The 8184-nt window shown below is 37.4% G+C and overlaps 1 pseudogene; it reads right to left on the bottom strand.

Moving 5' to 3' along the window:
- Positions 1 to 493: 493 nt before the first annotated feature.
- Positions 494 to 1525, bottom strand: LOC121018403 (olfactory receptor 2J3-like; annotated as a pseudogene).
- Positions 1526 to 8184: the final 6659 nt, after the last annotated feature.

Below are 8184 nucleotides of genomic sequence, written 5' to 3'. Positions count from 1 at the left end.
GCCTGCATTGGGCTCAGTGCTCTGTGGAGCCTGCTAGGGATTCACTCTCTCCCTCTCTCTCCTTCTGTCCCTCCCCCACTTGTGCTTTCTTTCTTTCTCTCTCAAATTGAATAAATAAACTTTTTTTTTCAACGTTCATTTATTTTTGGGACAGAGAGAGACAGAGCATGAACGGGGGAGGGGCAGAGAGAGAGGGAGACACAGAATCCGAAACAGGCTCCAGGCTCTGAGCCATCAGCCCAGAGCCTGACGCGGGGCTAGAACTCACGGACAGCGAGATCGTGACCTGGCTGAAGTCGGACGCTTAACCGACTGCGCCACCCAGGCGCCCCTGAATAAATAAACTTTTTAAAAAGTCCCTAATTTCTATGGACACTAAATATGGAATTATTAAAGATTAAAGTGTTACAAATCAAAAAAGTTACCTTTAGATAATATTTTAGATATAGTCAATACAATGTTTCCAAAGTTAGGACTGAACTTTCGTCTATGCTTACTGGGTTGTAAATTAAAATAAGTATCAAAGAAAAGGGAAACCACCATCCAAGATGGACGAGACTGAACAAAAGTTGCAGGATAAAAATCGTGTTCTATCACATCTCCCACTCCCATCCCGCTAGTCTCCTTACTGCCCTTCTACATCTTTGTTTTTGAGAGTGTAGATTAGAGGGTTGAGGCTAGGTGTGACAACAGTATAAAAGAGGCCAATGAACTTGCCTTAATCTTGAGAACTTCCTGATGGTGGCTACAGATGTATGTGCATGATTGGAATGAAAAAGAGGGACACAACCATAAAATGGGCTCGACATGTCTCAAAGACTCTCTGAAGTCTGACTGATGACTGCATTCTAAACACAGCCCGGGCAATGGCATCATATGAGCTGAGAATAAGGATGAGTGGTATCAGGGCGAAAATGGAGCTCATGATCAGGAGGGTCAGCTCGTTAGCACGGGCATCAACACACAATAATCAGAGCAGTGCTGGAACTTCACAGAAGAAATCGTCCACTTGGCGATGTCCACAGAGGGGGACCCAGAAGGCAAAGGAGGAATGAAGTGCTGAGGCGATAAAGCCACTGACCCAGGAAGCCATAGCCAACAGGTGGCTGAAGCAAGCGTTCATGACCATGGCATATTGCAGGTGTCTACAGACAGCTGCATAACGGTCATAGGACATGAACACCAAGAGGATGCACTCTGGTTCCCAATGCGAGGACAAAGTAAAGTTGAGTCATGCAACCAGCATAAGAGATGGTCTTTTTCTGGGCCCCAGAGGTTAACCAGCAACTGAGGGATGGAGCTGGTGGTGTAGCAGAGATCCAGAAAAGAGAGGTTTGAGAGGAAGAAGTACATGGAAGTGTGGAGATGGGCATCCAGGCATGACAAGACAATGATAAAGAGGTTGCCTATCAATGTCGTCAAGTAGAACATCAAGATAAGCACAAAGAGAATTACTTCCAGATGAGGCCAATGAGAAAAACCTAGTAAAGTAGCCTTCAGAACTTATATGATTTCCCATCATCATTCGCTGTTTCCCAGTACCTGAAGAAAGAATCATAAACTCAAAGGCTGCTTACTCATTGTTAAACACTGGCCAGTAGACTGGGGAAAAAGTATGCTATTTCCAAAATGCTCTTGTTTCAGTAACATTTTTATAGTTTTTATGTTCATTCAGATGTTTCTTCCTGTTGTGGACACGATCAATAACTTCTCAAGTGAATGAATTCATTTTATGAATCCCTAAGGTAGTATTGGAAAAACAAAGATTAAAGATTATGTTCCATAGCCAAGAAGACAATTTTCATGAAAAATTATCTTTTTAACAAAAAACTTTCAATTTATTCCTCTTTAATGTATTTTCAGGCTACTTCCAATTTTGTGGTTTCAGAGAAAGGAATATCTCTACTCTTAATAATCCTGCATAAATGAGAACTTACCATGAGATGAAAAACAACTCAGTAACAACTTTAAAATGTTAATATTGGGTGAAAAAAATAAATTTCAATTGCATTATGATTATAGGTAGAACAAAATATTCTTATTCATTCATGTATGTTAGCAACTTATTTTTTGACAAAAAAGAAATAACATAAACTGGAAATATAAACAAAGGCACAGTGTGCACACACACACCCAAAAATGAGCATTCACACTATGAGCTAAGCCAAAGGTCTTAATCCAAATCGAGAAGTGAAATAACGTGGGGGATTTGGTGATGGAATGCTTCCGATCATAAATGAGCCTACAAATAATTTTGAAAGACCAAAATGAAATTACAGAATTGAAGAAAATTGCAGAGGAAGCAAAAGAAAAAGGGAGGGTGTTTGGAGTAGGAAACTGGACAGGAACCAGTGGTGCTTGGGACTGAATGTGTGTGAATCCCAACCTGTGAGGCATGGACAACAGCTGGAAACACAATTTCCACAAAAATTTCACATGCTCTATAACAGCAGCTAAGACATTTGAACTCAAAGTTATAATTTATAATTATTCCACATTAGGTTTTCTATCATTTCAAATTGAGCTTCTGAATAGAAAACTCACTGATTTTTAATAGGAAAAGATATGTGAATATTGCATAAAATCCAGTCATTAGTTTACCTTGTGGCTGTTATTTTGTGAAAAATAAAGTTAAGAAACTCCACTGTGCATTAATAGTTTGGTTTTCATTTGCTTATTTTCTCTTGTGTGTTACCAATCTTTCATAGAAAATACTAACACTTTATAATTGCTGCTAAAAGATGTAGTAACCCACATTTACATGTTCCCAGATAGCTTTGCCCCTCCACGTCTCCCCTCACTCTCTGACAGAAACAGCAAGCACAAATTCAGCCAGAACAGACCCGCATGCAGTCTTTTGAAGACTTTTACTAGCTCAAATATTGTAATCCTAGCACTTGAAAAAAATGCAAGGGATGTCTAATTGGTGAAGTTACAGCTGGAGAGATAGGAACACTGAATGTGGCCCAAGATTGTTAAGATCGATTCTCAAGTATATCTATACACCATTTTATATTATTCATAATGTAATTGTCATTAACCTCACAAGGAATGGGGGAAATTTTCCAAGGTATTTGTTTTTTATTTCCCTAAAATGAAAGATAATACACCACAAAATATTTTAACTCAAATGCTGTAGGTGTTTCCTCTGAGGTAGGCACAACTGTCTTGCATTACAAAGAAAGCTGCCTGAATTCATCACTACATTAATTAAAAGAAGGCAGCGGTTGTGTAACATTTCCTAAACTGCTATAACAGTCATTGTTCAGCATTCTCCTAGAAGTGAAGAGGAATAAGAGATAAGGAGCAAACTATCCATAATTCAAAAAAAGAGAAATTTAGAGATTTATGGCTTGATTTTCTTCTTAGTGGAAAAGAGGGACCTATCAAAGGCAGCTTTAGAATTGTGGAATAAAATATCTCTCTATTCTTCGAAGTCAGACATTACGGGGAAATGGATGGCATAGCCCTTTCTTCTCACCCCAGTGTCACTAACAGACATTCTCCTAATTCCTTTCATGTCTGTGACTTTGAACTAAACCTAGCTCTTATGCAGTGCTCTCTCAGCTTTTCCATACTGACCTTCCTGTATTTGTCCACTCTCCCCATTGTTCTCTTTGTGGTCTATGCTTTACCATTTACAAACCAACCAGCTCTCTAGCTGTCATGCAACCTGAGAACATTGACCTAACTGTCTTCCTATACCAACTGTGCTAATGTTCAAAATATAACCGTGGAAAGCAAAGTCTAAAACAAACTGTAGTTATCATCATCACAGAAAAGAAAGCCTGGGCTTGTCCAGAAGATGTGCTTTGAGCAGAATGCAGGAATGCTTTAGGGCATTTAAGGTATCAGGGTATGAAACCCTTATCCCAGAGCAAATAGGGCCTTTAAGGAAACAAAATGAATAATGTGACATTATTTCCTTGACTGAGACCATGGGGAAGACAAATTCCAAAATTGCAATTAATACCCTTCAAGTAACTGTCAGTTAGAATGGTGTGATGTTCACAAGATAAGACTCTTCACAGAAATGCCTTGAACATGATGTTACCCTTTTACTAGGACGCCACAGAAATTATCACCAACCAACCAGAAAAAGGTGCTTTGAATTGTATTGTCAATGAAAGGAATGGATTCTGCTGATTCACCTGATTTTTCCCCTGCTCCCCATGGCGGTAAAGCCCAAATTTACCAGACAACTGGTGAGAAGTAAGGGAGATTCAGGAGCCATGAAACAGAAAAGCTGGAATACATTAAAACTCACCTTTTCCTTATTAACCTGGTACTTACTCTTTGAGAGCCAACCTACACCATTTATGCCTTCCTGATTGTCTTTAAGATTCAATTACAAGTTCATGCCAACAAAAGTTGAGAAAATCTATGTAAGAGCATTTAGAGCCCTAAATCCAATCCTTCCCTCAGCTTACAGGATAGCTGCCATGTCTATTCTCAAGCCAACAGAACTCTGGTATTTCATTCTCTGGAGAGGTCTCTAAACTACAGGTTGCCAGGCACATACCTTAACTAAACCCTAAACCTAACCCTAACCCAAACTCATAATTCCTAATCCCCAATTGAAATCCTAACCTAAACCTAACGCCTAGAGATGTCTTTGAACTACAGGATACCAGGCACATAGTATAACTCTGGGGTTAACACTAACACTTTCCTTATACTTAGCCCTAAAACTTACCCTAACCCTATATATATGAGGAGGGAAATGTGGTATATATAGATAAAATGGAATATTACTCAACCATAAAAAGAATAAAAGCTTGCCATTTTCAGTGATGTGGATGGAGCTAGAGTATTATGCTGAGCAAAGTAAGTCAATCATAGAAACACAAATACCATATGATTTCACACATATGTGAAATTTAAGAAAAAAAACGAACAAGCAATGAGAGAAAAAAGAGAGAGGTAACCCAAGAAGCAGACCCTTAACTATAGATAACAAAATGAGGGTTATCAGAGGAAAGGTGGGTGGGGAATGGGTTAAATGGTTGATGGAGATTAAGGACGGCACTTTTTGTGATGAGCACTTGGTATGGTACAGAAGTGTTGAATCATTACATTCTACACTTGAAACTAGTATTACACTATATGTTAACTAACTGGAATTTAAATAAAAATTTTAAAAATCAAAAATAATCCAAATAATCTCTCAAACCTTTTACACTGAACAAAAAAGTTATCTCTACCATTTGTTTATTATTTCAAACATCATCCATTAATAACTTTCTTTGGCTTCCCATTAAAATCCCTGTGTCAGGAAGGAATTTTCATTTCCTGATAACTAATCACACTGCTAATGCTGTGGCCTGTTTTCTGTATTGCATGTCAACTCATCTGAGCCTAGCAGGAGTCATACACATTCATTTACAAGTCTTAGGTTTGCATCTCCCTTATCCCCTCCAAACTCTAGCAGTGTTTTAGTTCTACAATGAACCAAATTTATCTCACTTGCCTTTCATATTTGAACTCTGTCTGTGTACATTTGGCTTTATACACTGGCTTCCAATTCTACACTGGTTCTTACATGCCCTCCCTAATAAAGATAGCAAACACTTCTAGTGCACTTAATAGGAGTTAGACTATTTTAAACACTTTACATATATTGACCCTTTTAATCCTCACTGCTACCCTATAAGGAAGGCTAGTCTAATTATCAACTTCTCAAGATGAGGAAATCGGGGTACAGAGAACTTAAGTCACTCATCCACTACCACCATGTGAGCAGTGGTGGCAGCATTTGAAACGAAGTATGCTGGCCCCAAAGTTAGAACTCATTGTGGCTTTGATGTAATATTAAAGATCAGCCAAACACGTTTTGCAAATATATGTGAAAGACAAACTATTGCTACACAAAGCCATGTTCCATTAATGTAAATCATTAGAGTCTCCTGTATTTTATGGAGAAAATATGTAATATTCTGTTTGTATAAGGATAGAAAAGTGCAATATATTTTGTTATGTATGTTACATTAGGATTACACAATATTAATCTCAAAACTTATTTCATTTTAGAATTTAACCAATTTTATTAATATTTGAAAACTTCCAAACTCATTCTATAAGGTCAGCATTACTTTGATTCCAAAACCAGACAAAGACCCACTGAAAAGGAGAATTACAGACCAATATCCCTGATGAATATCAATTCACAAATTCTCAACAAGATACTAGCAAATCATTACCAACAATACATTAAAAGAATTATTCACCATGATCAATGGGATTTATTCCTGGAATGCAAGAATGTTTAAATATCTGCAATGAATCAATGTGATGTATCACATTAATAAATAAAGGTTAAGAACTACACAATCCTCTCAATAGATGCAGAAAAAGATTTGACAAAATACAGAGTCCTTTCTAGATAAAAAACTCTCAAGAAAGTAGGGATAGAAGGAATATACCACAACATGATAAAGGTCATGTATGAAAGACTCACAGATAATGTCATTCTCAATGGGGAAAATCTGAAATCTTTTCCCATCAGGTCAGGAACACATTAAGGATATCCACTCTCACCACTGTTATTCAACATACTACTGGAAATCTTAGCCTCAGCCATCAGACAACAACAACAAAAGTAATAATGAGAGGCATCCAAATCAGCAAGGAAGAAGTAAAACTTTCACTCTTTGCAGATCACATGATACTCCACCTAGAAAACCTGAAAGACTCTACCAAAAACCTGCTCTAATGGATACATGAATACAGCAAAGTCACAGGATATAAAATCAACATAGACAAATCAGTTCCATTTTGATAAGCAGCAGAAAGAGAAATAAAGGAATTTATCCCATTTAAAATTACACCAGATCAGGAGCTCCTGGGTGGCTCAGTCAGTTGAGTCTGACACTTGGTTTTGGCTTAGGTCATGGTCTTGCATTTTGTGGGTTCAAGTCCTGCATCAGGCTCTGTGCTGACAGTGCAGAGTCTGCCTGGGATTCTCCTTCTCATTCTCTCTCTGCCCCCCTTGCTATCTCTTTCTTGAAATGAACAAATACATGCAAAAAAAATTTAAAAATAAAAATAAAATTACACCAAAACCCATAAAATACCTAGTACTAAACCTATCAAAGAGGTCAAAGATATGTACTCTGAAAACTATGGAAAGTTTATGAAAGAAGTTGAAGAAGACACAAAGAAGTGGAAAAACAGTCCATACTCATGGATTGGAAGAATAAATACTATTAAAATGTCAATACTACCCAAAGCAATGTACACATTCAATGCAATCCTTATCAAAATACCACCAGCATCCTTCACAGAGCTAGAACAAGTAAATCTAAAATTTGTATGGAACCAGAAAAGACCCAAGTAGCCAAAGTAATGTTGAAAAAGAAAACCAGAGTTAAAGGCATAACAATTCCAGACTTCAAGCTGTATTATAAAGCTGTAATCATCAAGGCAGTGTGATACTGGCACAAAAAAAAAAAAACAACAGACACGTAGATTAATGGAATAGAATAGATAACCCAGAAATGGACCCACAATGATGGAAAACTAATCTTCAACAAAGCAGGAAAAACTATCCAATGGGGAAAAAAAACTTCATCAAATGGCATTGGGAAAACTGAACAGTGGCAGGCAGAAGAGTGAACCTGGACTACTTGCTTACAGCCTACACCAAAATAAACTCAAAATGGATGAAAGACCTAAATGTAAGACAGGAAGCCATTAAAATCCTAAAGAAAACAGGCCACAACCTCTTTGACTTTGGTCATAGAAACTTCTTACTTGACATGTCTCCAGAGGCATGGAAACAAAAGCAAAGATAAACTATTGGGACTTCATTAAGATAAAAAGCTTCTACACAGTGAAAGAAACAATCAACAAAACCAAAAGGTAATCAACGGAATGGGAGAAGATATTTGAAAATGACATATCAGATAAAAGTTTGGTATCCAAGATCTATAAAGAAGTTATAAAACTCAAATCCCAAAATAATAATAATAACAATACTAATAATCATCCAGTCAAGAAATGGGTAAAAGACATGAACAGACACTTTTCCAAAGAAGACATCCAGATGGTTTACAGATACATGAAAACATGCTCAACATCATTCACCGTCAAGTAACTACAAATCAAAACCACAACGATATACCACCTCACACCTGTCAGAATGGCTAAAATTAAGAAGTCACGCAACAACAGATGTTGGCGAGG

Source organism: Herpailurus yagouaroundi, unplaced genomic scaffold (genome assembly GCF_014898765.1).
Source record: "Herpailurus yagouaroundi ecotype Mexico unplaced genomic scaffold, PumYag 219, whole genome shotgun sequence".
NCBI lineage: Eukaryota > Metazoa > Chordata > Mammalia > Carnivora > Felidae > Herpailurus > Herpailurus yagouaroundi.
This window is presented reverse-complemented; position numbering and strand designations above follow the sequence as displayed.